At 40.2% G+C, this 20,801-nt stretch overlaps 2 pseudogenes; one reads left to right on the top strand and one right to left on the bottom strand.

Annotated features, from left to right (window-relative positions):
* The window catches only part of LOC117085185, a 38,917-nt pseudogene that overhangs the window by 11,749 nt on the left and 6,367 nt on the right, over positions 1-20,801 (top strand).
* Positions 1,301-2,096, bottom strand: LOC117085235 (annotated as a pseudogene).

Here is a 20,801-nt window from a genome sequence, read left to right as displayed (position 1 = left end):
TGAGGGAGCTCTTTTTTTTTTTTTTTTTTTTTTTTTTTTGAGACAGAGTTTCACTCTGTCGCCGAGGCTGGAATGCAGTGGTGCAGTCTCGGCTCACTGCAAGCTCCGCCTCCCGGTTCATGCCATTCTCCTGCCTCAGCCTCTCGAGTCACTGGGACTACAGGCCCCTGCCACCATGCCCGGCTAATTTTTTTGTATTTTTAGTAGAGACGGGGTTTCACCGTGGTTTCAATCTCCTGATCTCATGATCCGCCTGCCTCAGCATCCTAAAGTCCTGAGATTACAGGCATGAGCCACCACGCCCGGCCAGGAGCTCTCTCTTCTAAGTAGCAGGGCTGTTAACCAAAGTATCTTATTTCTTGGCATGGCTAGCATGGTTTTCCCTTCATCAGTCACTGTTTGGGACTAAAAGGATTGTATACTTAATTTGGGAGAGAGTGTATGGACTTGCTTTGGAACAGTGGAGAGCTCCTTTCTTCAACCCCAACTCCCTCATTCCATTTTTCATGATGAAGAGACTTAGGTTATTGTCATATAAAGCTCACCTGCTGTCTTCTAACTATGTTATTCAAGGTGAACTTGAAAGAAATAATCTATCAGACCTCCAGAAGAACACATTACTTCTTTGGAATTCAAGCAAGAATTTCTCACCAATAGTCACTGTACCCTCAAGTAAAAGCAAGAGCAGCATGGAACAATAATTTGGTCCATAAAAGCCATGTGAATCAGCTACTTAAGGAGTGGGTGCTATGGAAACATACAGACACATACTGATCTAAGCAAGGCAACTCGAGATACAATGACGCTACACAGGACAAAAAGTGTGTCTCAGTACTGGACCAGGCAAATTTTTCCTTCCGTATATCCTCCCCAGCTTACTCAATGACTTAACATCCTGGGAATGCAGAGAGTTTAGGGGTGTGGAGCAGCTTCTGACCTGAAAAACCTGCTGCCCTCACCCAAGGAGAAAAGACACCAATGATACATTATGTAAATGAACCCTTAGAACTTCCTACAGATTCTGGTGGCCATTTGTTCTGTAAAAATCCTCCAGATACACAGGAGAAGATGGAATTGTGAAATATGGTAATGGGGCAGGGAACATGCTCCCTTCCATTTGCAAACACTTTTAAAATTGACTACTCTCTTTTGACTTTCTGAAATCTTTTTTTAACCATTTTAATGTTTGCAATTTACTAAATACATATCTTGATGATTGCAGACATGTAAGGCTGTTTGGTAGTATTCACAAACATCACAGTAATGGCAGTTTTTTTTCAACTGGTTTGTAGTCCTCAATAATTATATATGAAATTGCTGTCAAACCAGTAAGACTGCATTTATGCATCCATCATTTTCAGGATTGTTGGTAACCTGGTCATATTTTCCCCAAATGACTTTGCCTCCTTGTGTCACAAGGCCCAATTCACTCACATTTACCTCAATGACAGTACCTTTGGTAATAACACCCAAAGCTGTATACAGTGGGGATGAGGGATTCTTCTTTACACCAAGTATTGGTAGACAAAAGGTGGCTTTCAGTTCAGGATGTGTTACATGCGCTTTCTTGAAATGCGAGCCCATTGGCCTAATGAGTCTTCTATATTTAGGTGGTTTTCTTGTAAAGCCATCTCCAACAAGCAGACTTTAGTAACCATCCTCTTCCATGCCGTTTTTTTCTTTCCTGTTTGAATAACTTTTAATACTTCTGTTTCTCCTTGGGCACGTACTTCAGGCAGAGGGACTCCCCATTTTCCCACCTTCTCTTTCATTTCTGTTTAATCATATTGGAAAGTACTATAGCTCGAGATTGTCCCTCTCTGTCCAGCAGATAGGCAGGTACTGATCCCTGTGGAGTCTTTGCATCATTCTTTTGTTTGGTGTTTCTCTTTTCATGCATCTTGATAGTCTTTTTCACTTGTATTTTCTCAGCATGGTGCTGTTTATGGTAAAGCTTAGCCTCAGACCATCATTTTCTTTGCCTTCTTTGAACGTTAGTGAGCCTCTTGACTTTCCTTTTTTCTCTTTTTCTCATGGTAATCTAAACGGTACCCATAGTGTTTACAGTGTAATTCAATATATTCGTTCTGTGGCATGGTGACGGCCGCAGAGCCACCAGTAGCAGCCTCTAGGGTGCAAAAACGCTCCCAATTTCAGGTCTCAGAGACCCACGAGCAGATGCCACGCAGTCCTCTCTGAAATCTGTTTTTTTTTTTTTTTTTTAAGATGGAGTTTTGCTCTTGTTGCCCAGGCTAGAGTGCAGTGGCATGGTCTCGGCTTACCGCACCCTCCGCCTCCCGGGTTCAAGCGATTCTTCTGCCTCAGTCTCCCAAGTAGCTGGGATTACAGGCATGTGCCACCACGCCTGGCTAATTTTGTATTTTTAGTAGAAACGGGGTTTCCCATGTTGGCCAGGCTGGTCTTGAACTCCCGACCTCAGGTGATCTGCCCGCCTTGGCCTCCCAAAGTGCTGGGATTATAGGCGTGAGCCACCACGCCTGGCCTACTCTCTGAAATCTTAAAGCAACATAGGGTACATTTGTGGGGACAAGTCTTGCTGAGTGGAGAGGAGGCAGAGATAGGGCCAGCAAATGGTTTCTGGAAAAGGCAGGCAGAACTATGAAGTTTGGGGAAAAGAAGTAGGCCATTGTAACAACAGCTATTTTCATATTATTGGAAATCTGGTAGGCTACGTATGGGCAAATTTGCATGTTAGGAAGAGGAATAAACTAATAGTTTTCAATTTCATTTGCTCCACAAGAACTTTAAAGACTATGGGCATAGGACTGTGAGGCACTGTGGGAGAACTAAATAATAGCTTATATTTATGAGCACTTACTATATTCCTGGTATGGTACTAGGTGCTTTATATGCTTTTTTTTTTTTTTCTTTTGAGATGGAGTCTTGCTCTGTTGCCCGGGCTGGAGTGCAGTGGTGCAATCTCGGCTCACTGCAATGTCCACCTTCTGGGTTCAAGCGATTCTCCTGTCTCAGCCTCCCAAGTAGCTGGAATTACAGGCACCCACCATCATGCCCAGCTGATTTTTGTATTTTTATAGAGACGGGGTTTCACCATGTTGGACAGGCTAGTCTTGAACTCCTGACCTCAGGTGATACTTTTGCCTTGGCCTCCCAAAGTGTTGGGATTATAGGCGTGAGCCACTGCACCGGGCCTATATGCATTATTTCATTTGATCCTCACGACAACCCTTATGAGGTAGGTATTGTTATCTCCCATTTTACAGATGATTGTAAGGCATAGGAAGGTTAAGAGACCTGTCCAAGGTCACAGCTAGTGTCAGAGACAGGATTCAGTCCTATGCCCTCAGGCGCCAGAGCTTACACTCTTTATCATGGCACAAGCCTCTAAGTCCTCTTAGGTCCTTTGTGAAAGCATTTTAATATGTTAGTGGTTTCAGCAGTATTTTCTGAGCTATGGTTGGGTTCATCCCAAACATTTTTTCCCCCTAAACACTCCTTATCAGGAAGCACTACTGAATTCTCTCTAGAGAGAGAAGTCCTAAAAAGCCTGGGATGAAAGCTGAGCATATGCTCACATGTACTTGCAGATTTGTACTGGGATAGTAAGGAGAAGGATGGTAGAGGGGCCCATTTTCTTTCTAGTTTCAGGACATTAACTCCTGTATGCTCTTCCTTACACACCTTTCAAACCATGGTTGTGGGAAGAAAACTGGAGAGAGCAGTTCCTGCTAAGAGTTGTATGACCTCTGACTCCAGGAACAACCAGTCAGGCCAGTGCTGAAGCCTATTCCCTTCCACTTCGTCTTGCCAGCACTGCTCTTACTCCTGCTAAGAAGCTGACTTCTAGTTCTAGAACAGGCCAAGGGAAGTGAACAGTAGAGAATAATGCCCCTCCCTAGAGCCTAGGTCAACCTTCAGTGCCCTTTCAGCTAGCCCCTTCATGCCTGCACCTCATATGGTCATGGTCGTTAACATTACAGAGTTTATTGTCATGTTCCAGGTTGAGGGTGGGGCAGCCATCTGTGGGGTAGGGTACTCATCAGGACTTTCCATCTAAGCCCATGGGGCTTTATATCTAGGAATTCTTTAGTATATGATCAGCTGACTCTATCCTGCGAAATACTTACCTACTCAAGAGTGGGAACCCTTGTTCTCTGAAGCCTTTGCTATTGGGCTGTCTTACTATCTTCAGAGGACACACATGTCCATAATCTTACTATGTCTTTCCTCCTGAAGGATTGGCACAGTCACACACTTTAGACCATAGAGGCCCTGGGGTACATAGCAGAAATATGTTGAGTCTTGGCAAAAGAAAGTACACTGTGTGAAACTAGCAAGCTGTGAGGCCAACCTATGTGAGATATGTGAACTAAGTATGAAAAGAACACACATCCCGGCCGGGCGCGGTGGCTTACACCTGCAATCTCAGTACTTTGGGAGGCCGATGTAGGCAGATCACCTGAGCTCAGGAGTTCGAGACCATCCTGAGCAACATGGTGAAACTCTGTTTCTACTAAAATACAACAAATTAGCTGGGCATGGTGGCACATGCCTGTACTCACAGCTACTTGGGAGGCTGAGGCATGAGAATCGCTTGAGCCCAGGAGGCAGAGGTTGCAGTGAGCTGAGATCCATGCCACTGTACTCCAGCTTGGGCTACAGAGTGAGACTCCATTTCAAACACACACACACACACAAACACACACACTCCATGCATGAAAATAATATCTGAATAGTACTTTATAATATGAAAAGCACATTTACACACATTGTGTGTTACCAATGTATCATTGTTAGGATAAGCCCTCTGAGTTGTACACATGGATTTGCATTGTTTTAACATTCAATTCACCAAGGATTAAGCTTTTATTTTTTGCCAAGAAAACCTATATGGATATCTCAAAATGCTGTGTAGATCCTGAAAGACTTAAAAATGAATTCCATATACCTAGTGTAAGAGATGTGGGAGATAAACAGGTACTCTCACACATTATTGGTATGAGTGTAAGATATTGATGTACATTTTGAAAGGTGATTTGTTAATATTTGTGAAAATTAAATTGACATACATTGTGTCTCAGAATTTTAACCTCCAGAAAATTTCCTATGGAAACATAGTCACAATTACACAAAGAGTTATGCATAGGGGTGTTCATTGCCCCTTTATTTATAATGGTGAAAAACTGGTAACTTAAATTTTCATCTATGGGGAAATGACTAAACTCTAACAGTTCCATAATTGGAATACTATCTACCCATTAAGAGGAATGTGGTAGCTGCATACAGCATGTCCTGAATGAAAACATAAGGGACAGGTCAGGTGTGGCGGCTCACACCTGTAATCCCAGCACTTTGAGAGGCCAAGGCAGGAGGATTGCTTGAACTTAGGAATCTGAGATCAGCCTTGGCAACAGAGCAAGACTGCGACTCTACTAAAAAGAAAAAGAAAAATCAGTCAGGCATGGTGTTGTGTACCTGTAGTCCCAGCTACTTGGGAGGCTGAGGTAGGAGGATAACTTGAGCTCAGGAGACTGAGGCTGCAGTGAGCCATGATCACACCACTGCACCCCAGACTGGGCGACACAGCAAGACCCTGTCTCAAAAATTTAAAAAAAAATTTTTAAGTGACAAAAGCAAGTTGAAGAATAAAATGTGTAAGATGAGGCTATGAAGAATCATTCAAAATTTGGAAGCAAGGGTGAGACAGGAAGAATAATGACTACCCCCACTTAAGATCTCCATCTCCTGCTCCTCAGAACCTGTGAATATGTTATATTACATAGCTGGGGGAATTAAGGTTGCAAATCAGTTTACCTTGAAATAGGGGGGTTACCTTGAAATAGGGGGTTACCTTGAATTATCCAGGTGTGCTTGATGTAATCACAAGGATCCTTATAAGAGAGAAGGTGATGTGAAGATGGAGGCAGAGAGATTTGAAGATGCTATGCTGTTGGTTTTAAAGATGGAGGAAGAGGCCACGAACCAAGGAATGCGAGAAAGCAGCTTCAGAAGCTGGAAAAGCATGGAAACTTTCTCTCATAGAACCTCCAAAAGGAACATGGCCCTTCTGACATGTTGATTTCAGCCTTGTGAAACAGATTTCTAACTTCTGATCTCCAGAACTGTTGAGAGAATAAATGTGTGTTGTTTTAAGCCACCTAGTTTTTCGTAATTTGTTAACAGCAGCACTAGGAAACTAATACAAAAGGAAAGATGACTACTTGATGCTTTAACGTCATGTTAAGATACTTTTTTTAACAGGCCTCTCTGAGTGTGATCTGACTCTCTAGGTCTAGATAATTGCAATTTAACACAGTTGATGAGAGTCCAGTCATTTTACAACTCTGTAAAACTGGCAAGATGCAGTGACTTTGTTTCCTGTCCACCTAAAGAAGACACCACAGGGAGAAGGGGAGGGATGAATAAGTGGAGCATAGAGGATTTTTAGGGCAGTGAAATTACTCTGTATGATACTACATTGGTGGATACATATCATTATATACTTGTCCAAACCCATAGAATGTACAACATCAAGAGTGAACCTTAATGTAAACTATGAACTTTGGGTGATTATGATGTGTCAATGTATCTTCATCAATTGTAACAAATGCACAACTTTGATGAGGGATGTTGATGAAGAGCGAGGCTATGTACTTGCAGGGGAGGGGATATATGGAAAATCTTCCCACCTTCCTCTTAGTTTTGCTGTGAACCTAAAACTGCTCTTAAAAATAGTCTTTTTTAAAAGAAAAACCTGGAATATAACATTATTGGATGAAGCAATCAATTATGTTAATACTGACAATTGATTTAATAGAACTGTCTTGGCTCTAAAATTGTAATTTTAAATGCATCTTTATAGAAATAAAACTATATATTAAACTATATGTTCATTAAATTATTTTTTAAAAGACACCACTATTTTGGTTCTTATTGCCCTGTAGAACATTAACCAGCTTTGATTCTAATTTAGCCATCTTATTTTAGCATTCCTTTGGTGTTTTTACTGACTATATGTAAAATACCAGTTTTCATATCCTCTTTTGAGTTGGCTGCCACCTTACTGGTTTCCTCCTCAATTAGTTAAATAAATCTTTGATACATACAAATTCTCTATTTGTATGAAACTTATATTTCTTTGTTTTAGAATTGTTTTGAGAATCATATGTTAACATGTTTTACAAAATGGGCTCATTTTTGCTCATACAAAACCAACATATGGGGGTGGGGGTAGAGGAAAATGTTTCAAGCTCTTTTCAGCAGTTCTCTGTTTTGGGAAGGTGGGAGAGATTACTAGAGATTTCTCCTGTGTTTAGTGTTTTGCAACATTTAGATTTTGTACAATTTACATGATATTTGTAATCAGAAAAATACATTGCTTTAAAAAGTAAGTATGTATGAAAATGATTCACACACAGTGTGCACCCTCAACAAGTTTAAGATCTGGCTAAAGATAGAGACATGCGGCCGGGCGCGGTGGCTCAAGCCTGTAATCCAGCACTTTGGGAGGCCGAGACGGGCGGATCACGAGGTCAGGAGATCGAGACCATCCTGGCTAACATGGTGAAACCCCGTCTCTACTAAAAAATACAAAAAACTAGCCGGGCGACGTGGCGGGCGCCTGTAGTCCCAGCTGCTTGGGAGGCTGAGGCAGGAGAATGGCGTAAACCCAGGAGGCGGAGCTTGCAGTGAGCTGAGACCCGGCCACTGCACTCCAGCCTGGGCGGGGCAGAGCGAGACTCCGTCTCAAAAAAAAAAAAAAAAAAAAAAAAAAAAAAAAAAAGAGACATGCTTCATTCAACTAAATAGAAATACAAGGCCAGTTATGATAGGTGTCTTCGAAGGAAGGGGACTATCATCTGTTGAGTGCTTATGAGATACCAAGGGCCATCTTGGATCAATTAATATAGATTCATTTTACCATCACAATAACTCTGTGAGGTAGATTCTATCTCTCTTTTTCCTATAAAAAAGCTGAAGCTGAGAGTAACTTGCCCACAGTCACACAATTACTAAGACAAAGAGCCAGAATTTAAGCGCTGGTCTTATTCCAAAGCTCATATTCTTTCCATTTTACTGTACTACCTCCCATAGATGTTGGGACCCATGGTCTGGACTGGGTAGGACTGAAGTCAGTGAGTATTTTATACTCATTATTGGCTCTTTAAATGGGGGCAGATCTATTCACATATCACATAGAAAACAGGCAAAAGACCTCTATTTCTAATATTTATCCAAACCAGTTCGTGACTTAGCCTACTCTATATGGTTCCCTGCCCTCCACGTGCTTATATTCTTGACGTTGGTCTCCAGGCCTTCTTCCTTTCCTGACCCGTTTGGCTCTGCTTCTCTGGTTTACCAGCTTCTACCTGCCTCACTTGATTTTCCAACTTGCTCTTCTCCATTGGATTGGCTCACTTACCCATAAGATATTCCTTCTGCCAGCCTCAACCCCCAGGTATCAACACCTGCTGGACAAGCTTCCCTGTCTCCCAGCCAGGAGAGTAGGATTAAACAGGCATAGCCAGGTCAGAAAACTTAAACTTACCTGGGAGTGGCATGGAAGAATCATGTGTTTAGGGGGCCAAGCCAGGAATTCAGCACCAGAGCAGGAAAGCAGGAACGTATTTAATTAAGAATTAAGTTGAAAGCTTTTTAATTTTAATGAAGTCCAGCTTATCAATTATTTCATGGATCATACCTTTGGTGTTGTATCTAAAAGGTCATCATCATATCCAATGTCATCTAGATTTTCTCCTATGTTATTTTCTAGGAGTTTTATCATTTCATGTTTTACATTTAAGTCACTGATCCATTTCGAGTTAATTTTTTGAAGGGTGTAAGGTCTGGTTTGTTTGTTTGTTTGTTTGTTTCATGTATATGTCTGGTTATTCCAGTACTATTTGTTGAAAAGACCATCTTTGCTCCATGGTATTGCATTTGCTCCTTTGCCAAACATCAGTTGACTACTTATGTGAGTCTATTTCTGGGCCATCTCTACTGTCCCATTGATCTATTTGCCCTTTCACCAATACCACACAGTCTTGATTACTGTAGCTTTATAGTAAGTTTTGAAATTTGGTAGTGTCAGCCTCTTTGTTCTTCCTTTCCAATATCGAGTTGGCTATTCTGGGCCGTTTGCCTCTCCATAAATACTTCAGAATCAGTTTATTGATATCTACAAAATAATTTGCTGGGATTTTGATTGGGATTGTATTCAAGCTATCGAAGAATTTGGGAAGAACTAACAGCTTGACAATATTGATTCTTCTCATCCATGAACATGGACTATTTCTTCATTTATTTAGTTATTATTTGATATCTTCCACCAAAGTTTTGTAGTCTTCTTTATATAGAACTTGTACATATCTTGAATCTATATTAATGATCCAAGATGGCCCTTGGTATCTCATAAGCACTCAACAGATGATAGTCCCCTTCCTTCGAAGGCACCTATCACAACTGGCCTTGTATTTCTATTTAGTTGAATGAAGCATGTCTCTATTTTTAGCCAGATCTTAAACTTGTTGAGGGTGCACACTGTGTGTGAATCATTTTCATACATATTTACTTTTTAAAGCAATGTATTTTTCTGATTACAAATATCATGTAAATTTATACAAAATCTAAATGTTGCAAAACACTAAACACAGGAGAAATCTCTAGTAATCTCTCCCACCTTCCCAAAACAGAGAACTGCTGAAAAGAGCTTGAAACATTTTCTTCTGCCCCCACCCCCATATTGTTGGTGTTGTATTTTACAAAAATGGGCTCATTTTTGTAAAATTATGTTAACATATGATTCTCAAAACAATTCTAAAACAAAGAAATATAAGTTTCATACAAATAGAGAATTTGTATGTATCAAAATTTATTTAACTAATTGAGGAGGAAACCAGTAAGTGGCAGCCAACTCAAAAGAGGATATGAAAACTGGTATTTTACATATAGTCAGTAAAAACACCAAAGGAATGCTAAAATAAGATGGCTAAATTAGAATCAAAGCTGGTTAATGTTCTACAGGGCAATAAGAACCAAAATAGTGGTGTCTTTTAAAAAATAACTTAATGAACATATAGTTCATTAAATACTTAAGTATTTTATTTTTGGCGGGTGCTAATGTAAATGTGCATATGAAAAGATATTTGACATCATATGTCATTAAGGAATTGCAAATTAAAACAACAGGATACTACTACACACCTGTTAGAATGTCCAAAATCCGAAACACTGATTAATACCAACTGCTGATGAGGATGTAGAGCAACAGGAACTCCAATTCATTGAAGGTGGGAGTGAAAATGGTACAGCCAGTTTGGAAGACAGTTTCGTAGTTTCTTACAAAACTAAATATACTCTTACCGTACAATCCAGCAATCATGCTCCTTGATAATATGTCATAAATTTCAAATTCTACTTGTTCATTGCTGGTATATAGGAAAGCAATTAATTTTTGTATATTAATTTTGTATCCTGCAACCTTGCTATCATTGTTTATTAGTTCCAGTTCCAGCAGTTTTTTGTCAATTATTTCAGATTTTCTGCATAGAAAATTATGTTAACTACAAAGACACTTTTCTTTTTTTCCAATCCATATACAGTTTATTTCCTTTCTTACTTTATTGCATTAGCTAGGACTTCCAATATGTTGGAATGCAGTGCTGAGATGAAACATTCTTGCCTTTTTTTGTTGTTGTTTGTTTTTTTGTTTTTTGCCTTGTTTCTGATCTTGGCAGAAAGCTCCAAGATTCTTACCATGAAGTATGATGTTAGTTGTGGGGCTTTTTTTTTTGTTTAACACATTTTCTTTATCAAGTTGAGGAAATTCCCCTCCATTCCTAGTTTTTCAAGCATTTTTATCATGAATGGATGTTAGACTTTGTCGACTTTTTTCTATATCTATTAATAGGATCATATGTTTCTATTTAGTCCATTTATATGATGAATTACATTAATTGATTTATAAAGATAGAACAGACTTTCATTCTTGGGATGAATCCCACTTGTTCTTGATGTAGTATCCTTTTTATATTGTTTGATTAAATTTGCTAATACTTTGTTAAGAATTTTTGCATCTATGTTCATGAGAGGATTTGTCATTTTCTTGTAATGTTTTGTCTGGACTTGGTATTATGGTAATGCTGGCCTCATAAAATAAGTTGGGAATTGTTTCATTCTTTTCCACTTTCTGGGAAAGGTTATAGGGAGTTGTATCATTTTAGATATTTCATTTCTAATATATGCATATAATGCCATAATTTTTCCACTCAGCACTGCTTTTACTGCATTGCACAAATTTTGATAAGATGTATTTTAATTTTCATTTAGTTCAAAATATTTTTAATTTCTAGACTTAATCTAGACTTATTCTTTGACCTGTGAGTTATTTAGAACTGTATTGTTGAATTTCCAAATATCTGGGAACTTTTCAGCTATCTTTCTGTTACTGATTTCTAGCTTAATTTCTTTTTGGTCTGAGAATGCATTTTGTATGATTTCTATTCTTTTAAATGTGTTGAGTGTATTTTATCATCCAAAATATGATATCTTTTTTTTTTTTTTTTTCAGATGAAGTTTCGCTCTTGTTGCCCAGGCTGGAGTGCAATGGCGCAATCTCAGCTCACTGCAACCTCCACCTCCCGGGTTCAAACAATTCTCCTGCCTCAGCCTCCCAAGTAGCTGGGATTACAGGCATGTGCCACCACACCCAGCTAATTTTGTATTTTTAGTAGAGACAAGGTTTCACCATGTTGGTCAGGCTGGTCTTGAACTCCTGACCTCAGGTGATCCTCACCTTGGCCTCCTAAAGCATTGGGATTACAGGTGTGAGCCACCATGCCCGGCCTCAAAATGTGGTATCTTGATGAATGTTCCGTGTGCACACTAGCAGCAATGTATTCTGCTGCTGTTGGGTGAAGTGTTTTGTAAATGTTATTAGGTCAAATTGGTTGATAGTATTGTTAAGGTCATCTGTATCCTTACTAATGTTCTGTCTGATCTTTAAATTACTGAAAGAGGGGTATTGAAATCTCTCACTTGTAGATTTTTCTGTTTCTCCTATCAGTTTTACTAGTTTTCTTTCATGGATTTTTAGGCTCTGATGTTGCATGCATGTTTAGGATGGTATGTCTTCCTGGAGAATTGACCATCTTATTATTATGTAATGCCTCTTTTGTTCAAAGACTATTTCTGAAATTAACATGGCTACTACAGTTTTATTTTGCTTAGTGTTTGCATGGTATATCTTAATTCTTTAATTTTTAACCTAAGTCTTTATATGTAAAGTGAATTTCTTATAGACTGCTTACATTTGGGGTGTTTTCTCCCATTATTATTTCTTTATTATTTACACTTGTGATACGTGATATATACACACATATGTGTATAGATAGATACATACACACACACCAATGGCACCGACTTTGGTGTACATCAGAGTTACTTAAGGAGCTCGTTAAAAATGGAGATTTTGGGCCAGGTGCGGTGGCTCACGCCTGTAATCCCAGCACTTTGGGAGGCCGAGGCAGGCAGATCATGAGGTCAGGAGATTGAGACCATCCTGGCTAACATGGTGAAACCCCGTCTCTACTAAAAATACAAATAATAGCTGAGTGTGGTGGCACGCACCTGTAGTCCCAGCTACTACTCGGGAGGCTGAGGCAGGAGAATTGCTTGAACCTGGGAGGCAGAGGTTGCAGTGAGCTGAGATTGCACCATTGCACTCCAGCCTGGGTGACAGAGCGAGACTCTGTCTCAAAAAAAAAAAAAAAAAAAAAAGGCCGGGCGCGGTGGCTCAAGCCTGTAATCCCAGCACTTTGGGAGGCCGAGACGGGCGGATCACGAGGTCAGGAGATCGAGACCATCCTGGCGAACATGGTGAAACCTCGTCTCTACTAAAAAATACAAAAAAATCAGCCGGGCGAGGTGGCGGGCGCCTGTAGTCCCAGCTACTCGGGAGGCTGAGGCAGGAGAATGGCGTAAACCCGGGAGGCGGAGCTTGCAGTGAGCTGAGATCCAGCCACTGCACTCCAGCCTGGGCGACAGAGCGAGACTCCGTCTCAAAAAAAAAAAAAAAAAATGGAGATTGTGAAGCTACATCTCAAACCCCCATTCGCCTTAGTGTTTTTTATACATATCATAGATTCAGTCTTTGAAAACCTGTAGGACATACATTCATTTTTTTCTTTTTTTAAATTTTATAGAAGCTAGGTCTCGCTATGTTGCCCAGGCTGGTCTTGAACTCCTTAGCTCAAACAAGCCTCCCACCTCGGCCCTGCAAAGTGCTGGGATTTTAGGTGTGAGCCACCATGCCCTACCAGTACATACATTCTTAACATGATATCAAATATTGAATTATGGATATGATCATTCTTTATTACTTGGGGACAAGAAAAAGTATTGTCAAAGACAACTGAGATTTTGAGTCCAGGTAGCTTGGAGAGGAAAGGTAATATTAGTGAGAAAATAAGAACTGGGATTGGGTGTGATGGCTCACACCTGTAATCCCAGAACTTTGGGAGGCCAAGACAGGAGGATCACTTGAGCCCAGGAGTTTGAGACCAGCCTAGGCAACATAGTGAGACCCCATCTCTACAAAAATAAAAATTATCCCTGACTAATGGTGCACACCTGTAGTCCCAGCTACTCCGGAGGCTGAGGTAGGAGGATCACTTGAGCACAGGAGGTTGAGACTGCAGTGAGCTGAGATTGTGCCTCCCAATGCTAGGATAACAAGCATGAGCCACTGCACCCAGCAAACTCTTTCAGTTTTGTTTTTCTTTTCCAAGATATTTTGGCTATTTGGGGTCTTTTGCAGTTCCATTTAAAATCTACAATCATGTTTTCCATTTCTGTAAAAATGATGGCTGAGATTTTGATAGGGATTGCACTGAATCTATAGATCACTTTGAGTAGTATTGTCATCTTAATATTAAATCTTCCAATTCATAAACATGGGATGTTTTTCAATTTATTTAGGTCTTCTTTAATTTCTTTCAGCAACATTTTATAATTTTCATTGTACAAGTCTTGCCCTTCCTTGGTTTAATTTATTCCTAGGTATTTATTATTTTTCATGCTATTGGAAATGAAATTGTTTCTTTAATTTCACTTTTACGTTGCTTCTAGTTCACAGAAACACAACTGAATTTTTGTGCTGATCTTACACAGCACAACAGGTTACAACCTGTAACTTTGTTTGTTTATTAGTTCAAATTGTTTTCGTGGATTCTTTAGAAGTTTCCTTATATAAGATCAAGTCATCTGTGAATAATTTTACTTCTTCCTTTTCAGTTTAGATGGGCTTTCTAAATTTCTCTCTCTCTTTTTTGAGACAGGGTCCCACTCTGTCACCCAGGCTGGAGTGCAGTGGCACCATCTCGGCTCACTGTATCCTCTGCCTCTCAGGCTCCAGTGATCCTCCCGCCTCAGCCTGTCAAGAGGCTGGGACTACAGGCACGTGCCACGACACCCAGCTAGCTTTTGTATTTTTAGTAGAGATGGAGTTTCACCATGTTGGGCAGGCTGGTCTGGAACTCCTGACCTCAAGCGATCCACCTGCCTTGGCCTCCCAAAGTGCTGGGATTACAGGTATGAGCCACCACACCCAGCCTGTTCTTAGTATTCTCTTAAGACAGTTTATTTAAAATCTTTCGCTAGTAATTCCACTACCTGGGCTTCCTCAGGAGTAGTTTCATTCATTTATTTATTCTTGTGTATGTATGGGCCATGCTTTCTTGTTTCTTTGCATGTTTCATAATTTTTTCATAATTTTTTTGTATAAAGCTGGATATTTTGAGTATTAAAAGTTGGAACTCTGGAACTTGGATTCTTCTCTATTGCAGGACTTTTGTTTCTGCTTGTGGATTGTTGTTTGTTTAGCGACTTTTCTAAACTACTTGTTAAAGTCTGATTTCTTTGCTACGTGTGGCCACGAAGTCTGTGTTCCATTAGCTTAGTGGTCAGCAAGCGTTTTGATGAAGTTTTCTACTTAATGCCAGGAGTCAAAAAAAATAAAGAAAGAAAGAAAACAGAAAAAGAAACTAATGCTCTTCCAAGCCTTGTCGATTGACTCTTTTAGGGGAGTAGTCCTTCAATGCTTACCAACGCATTTGCAACTGTGCCTCAGGCTTCATGTCCTGCTTGTGTGGAGTCTGATGATGGTCAGCCACCAGTGAAAGCTAAGGTTCTCTCAAACCTTACAGAGTATGTGTTCAACCCTGGCATGTGCATGGCCTTCTCATTTTTTTGGTTTAGGTGGGAGCTTTTGAAATCCATTATTCCCCTAGTTATCTTCTTCCCAGCCTCCTCCTTCCCATTCTTTTCAGTCTGTCTATTGCTTGTCCTAACTGCTATTGTCTTGCCAAAGCTGCTGTGATCAATACCTTTGCCTTGAAATGCTTTTGGCAGATCTTCCAGTAAGCTGCCCCAGACCTTGGAACATTTCAAGTCAGTTGCAAAAAAAAAAAAAAAAAGGCAAGCCCTCGCGCCTTTCCTTCAGGGAGTCACCAGACAGGTCAAAATACACATCCACAATTCTTTGAGAACAGGTCTGTGTTGTTTCCTCTGGCGAAAGCAACTTGCACCAAGAATGTAGGCTGCCATTTTCATAGGTGCCACTGATCTGGTGAGTGAGGACAACAGACAGGCAATTTTAAATGCCAAAGTCTTCAATTATTACAATGTAGCAGCTTCTTTCTTCATTAAGCTTTCCCTTGGTTGGTGTAAAGTGTTAACTAGATTCCAGAGTATTGCTAAAGTTGCTTCTGACAGTTTGATAGCTAATTAGTTACCTGTATGGAGGACAGAACCCTGGAATTATCTACTCCACCATTTTCAGTGACCTCGACTTTTAATTTTTTGTAATGACAGCAATGTCACTCTTAACATGCCTGAGCCAAAAGCAGATGTCCCTTCATTATTTTTATGCACAAATTGTCTTATCATTGGCCAGTAGAATCCCCTCCAAAGTGGTTCCTTGTTTTTTTTGACAGAATCCCAGTAATCCTTGATAGCTTTCTTGCTTTCTGCTGCAAGATGTCCTGGGCTCATCTCATACATGTACTGACCCCGACCTGGATAGCAATTTCTCCAAAAGACTCTGACTCCTGACTCCTTTCAGTGGGAAATGGTATTGAAAGATCAAAGGCTGGGTGCTAAAGATATTTTTTTGCTGTTGAGTTGTCATTGCTTCTAGGGTTTTCAGTGGAAAGAACTAGGAAAAACATATATATATATGTTCCATATATGTGTTCCATATATGTGTTCCATATATATGTGTGTGTGTGTTCCATATATATATATATTTGTGGGATTTTTTTTTTTTTAAGACAGAGTCTTGCTCTGTCACTGTCGCCCAGGCTGGAGTGCAGTAGTGTGATTTCAGGTCACTGCAACCTCCACCTCCCTGGTTCAAGCGATTCTCTTGCCTCAGTCTCCCGAGTAGCCAGGACTACAGGCACATGCCACTACACCCGGCTAATTTTTGTATTTTTTGGTAGAGACAGGTTTCACCATGTTGGCCAGGCTAGTCTCGAACTCCTGACCTCATGTGGTCCACCTGCCTCTGCCTCCCAAAGTGCTGGGATTACAGGTGTGAGCCACTGCATTTGGCCGAAAAAGATATTTTTAAACGTGAAAAATATAATGAGTTTATAAAGCTATTTCCAATTCAAATGTAATGGTATAGGGTTTTACCCAATATCTTTATCTTGTACTTGTGTCCTCTTTTTTTTTTTTTTGAGACAGAGTCTCATTCTGTCGCCCAGGCAGATCGCAGTGGCGCAATCTCAGCTCACTGCAACCTCTGCGTCCTGGGTTCACGTGATTCTCCTGCCTCAGCCTCCCGAGTAGCTGGGATTACAGGCGCACACCACCACGCCCAGCTAATTTTTTGTGTATTTTTAGTAGAGACAGGATTTCACTATGTTGGCCAGACTGGTCTTGAACTCCTGACCTCATGATCCACCTGCCTCGGCCTCCCAAAGTGCTGGGATTACAGGCGTGAGCCACCGCGCCCGGTGTGTCTTTTTTCTCTTACCATGACAATCTTTGTTTCTAAGTATATTAACCTCATACTTATTTGCTTAATTCTAAACAAACCAGTAGTAATTTAAACATAACAATACCAATATTACTATTAACATTAAGACTATGGAAATCAGTTTAAGATTTCTTTGTGGTTCATTTTGTCCTTAGATCATATATCATTAGGGATGTATGTTCAAAATATTGTTTTAAAGTAATTTGAAGGTATTCTATTCATATGATTATGCCACCTACTTGATATACAGTGAGGTTCATTTGTTTCAGTTTGTTTTCAGTTTTTAGGGATTGATTCTTATTTTCCTTTTGCGTTAATATTATTAAAAATTTTTTTAGTAATTTTTTTTACATAGGGTTCACTCTGTCTCCCAGCTGGAGTACAGTGGCATAATCACGGCTCGCTGCAGCCTCAAACTCCTGGGCTCAAGCAGTCCTCCTGCTGCAGCCTCCTAAAATGCTGGTATTACAGGCAGAGCCACTGTGCCTGGTCACTTCATTTTATTTTTAATTATGCTTCCAAAGGAAACTAGCTAACAAGATACATCCAGAGAAATTTAGCTTCCGTTCCTATTACTTCATCCTGTTCCCTCCTTCCCCAGTTTTGTAAGATTGTGGTTCATACTTTGAATGTTTCTTATTTATAAATATAAGCAAATATATATAGAGCCATACATGTATGTGTATATTTCCCTTCTTGTACACAAAATGATACATGATAAAAACTGTTCTTTACCTTGACTGTTTTCACTTCATACATCCAGAGATCATTCCATGTGAATATATGAGGATTATTTTCATTCCTCTTTACAGCTGTGTATTACTCCATTATGTGGTTGTATTGAGTTTTTTAGTCTTTTAGCATTGTAAATAATGCCAATAAATAGCACTGGGCATATGTCATTCTGCATTTTTTCCAGTATGTCTTTGGACTAGATTCCAAGAAGTGAGATTGCTCTGTGTATTGACAAGTTCCCCTCCAAATGGGCTATACCATTTTGCATTCCCAGCAGCAATGTGTGAGAGAATCCAGGCCTTTTGACATCTTTCCACAGAGCTAGTATGGACCAAATTGGTAACTCGGGGTTTTACGGCCTGGGAGAGACCTCACCTCCCTCAGTACTCATCTCACAGAGATATACCACAGCTCACATCCTATTATTTTCCCTATTACATACCCTGTGCTTAAAACAAATGGGTTGCCTAGCAGGATGAGCAACCCTTCGTGGCAAGCCTTGTCTTGTTATGAGCCACTTCTCAAGTTTGCCTGGCTGCCTGTGGCTGAGGAAGGTTCTGAAACACGTTAAACAGCCCTGACAGCCTGATTGCTAATGAGTCTACATTGTCAGCTGCCTACACTAACCAAGTGATCTTGCCCATGAACCTGCGTCTGGAGGGTATAACCCAGTATACACAAGGCAGAATGGAACATCAAATGTTCATCTTTCTGCTTCTCTGAAGTACTTGCTTCTGTTCATTATTACCAACATTGAAATAGACCCAGGGGAGGCCCCGCAAGACAGACCCATCACTGTTTTCGTTGCTGATCTTTCACCTGTGGTGCTGGCCTTCACTTCCATTCGCTGCCTCTCCTTGTGTCTCCTTGGAGCTCTCGCCATCTTGTGGCAGGTCAGCAGGCTTCAGAAAGGAAATGTCGACTTTTCCTAAGTGTGAAGAAATTCAAATCCAAACTCCTTACCATGCTATACTGTATATGTGCAATGTATACTGTTCATAATTTGCTTCAAAATGCTTCAGTATCATCTGTGTGATAAACCTTATTCATCTATTCTAAAATGCGTATCTTTTTCACTTTTAATCACCTCTGAAATTAGGATGAATTTTACCATTAATAATATGTCATAATTTAATTGACAGCAAATTTTCTTTCTGGGTGCAGAAAAGAATGATGAGTCCTACAACCTATGACATTTTGGATTCATGAATTAATTATTTGATGAAATATTGTGTCTGTCTACAAAATGATCTTTTGAAATACCAGCCTAGGCTGGGGGGACAGTGGAGGTAGGAAGAAGGGGTGGATTTAGTATATACTTTGAAGTGGAGGAGAAACTGGTAATGTTTATTCATACTGATCACAGGTTTTACAATTCATTGTTAATTAGTTTTAATCCACACTCTGGGGGTGGTTAGTTAACATTCAAATTATTCTAATCAGGAATACATACTCAGGAGTGATTAGTTAGCATTTGAAAGATCCTACTCAGGTGTTTACATCCCAGGAGTAATTATACTCCAGGATGTTCACTTTTTCCTATCTGAACCTGCACTAAGTCAGAAATTCTTATACTTTATTTTTGTCATGGTCCCCTTTGGCCAACTGGTGAACCCATTTCAGAGTCATGCTTTTAATACCCAAAATAAAATACATAGGATTACAATCAAAACCAATTGCATAAGCCTGTAATTACAGCACTTTGGGAGGCTGAGGCGGCAGGTTTGCTTGAGGCTAGGAGTTTGAGACCAGCCTGAGGAACACTGGAAGACCACCCCACCATCCCATCCCACTCGTCCCCACTGCCTCTACAAAACATTTAAAATTAGCTGGTGTGTTGCTGTGCACCTGTGGTCCCATCTACTTGGGAGGCTGAGTACTCCCCTGCCATCACTTGAACCCCGGGGGTGGAGGCTGCAATGAGCTATGGTTACACCACAGGCTGAAAAAAACATAAATGCATTCAAATGCAGTCATCAAAATATTAAAGATACAATTTATGACATTAACATGTGCTTCTTCGCCCTCAGCTTTATTAAGGTATGATTGACAAAGTTGTATATATTTATGGTGTACAGCATGATGTTTTGATATCTGTATGTATTGTGAAATGACTAAGTCAAGCTAATTTACATATAATTATCTCACATACTTATTATTATTTTGAGACAGAGTCTCGCTCTGACATCCAGGCTGGAGTGCAGTGCCATGATCTTGGCTCACTGCAACCTTCCCCTGCTGGGTTCAAGCAATTCTCCTGCCACAGCCTCCTGAGTAGCTAGAATTACAGGCATGCACCACCATGCCCGGCTAGTTTTTGTATTTTTAATAGAGACGGGGTTTCACCATGTTGATCAGGTTGGTCTCGAACTCCTGACCTTGTGATCCGCCTGCCTTGGCCTCCCAAAGTGCTGGGATTGCAGGTATGAGCCACCACACCTGGCCTATTTTTTTGAAAAATTTTATTTTAGATTCAAGTACATGTGTATGTTTGTTACATGGGAATTAAATGTGTAATGGTGAGGATTGGGCTTCTAGTGTACATATCACCCAAAATATTGAACATTGTACCCAGTAGGTAATTTTTCACCCCTTCCTCCCCTCCCACTCTCCCTCCTTTGGAGTCCCCAGAGTCTATTTCCCCATCTTTATGTCCATGTGTGCCATTTGTTTAGCTTCCACTTGTAAGTGAGAACATGCACTATTTGATATTCCGCTTCTGTGTTGGTTCACTTAGGATAATGGCCTTCAGCTGCATCCACGTTGCTGCAAATGACATTATTTTGTTCTTTATTGTGACTGTGTAGTAGTCCATGGTGTATCTCCACCACATTTTCTTTATCCAATCAACTGTTGGTGGACACTTAGGTTGGTTCCATGTCTTTGCTATTGTAAATAATGCTGTGACAAACATATGAGTGCAGGTGTCTTTTTTATACAATAATTTCTTTTCCTCTGGATAGATATACAGTAGTGGGATAGCTAACTGAATGGTAGTTCCCTTCTTAGTTCTTGGAGATTCTCCATACTGTTTTTTTGGTAG

The sequence above is a fragment of the Trachypithecus francoisi genome, unplaced genomic scaffold, assembly GCF_009764315.1.
Source record: "Trachypithecus francoisi isolate TF-2019V2 unplaced genomic scaffold, Tfra_2.0 Contig00054, whole genome shotgun sequence".
Taxonomy (NCBI): Eukaryota; Metazoa; Chordata; class Mammalia; order Primates; family Cercopithecidae; genus Trachypithecus; species Trachypithecus francoisi.
This window is presented reverse-complemented; position numbering and strand designations above follow the sequence as displayed.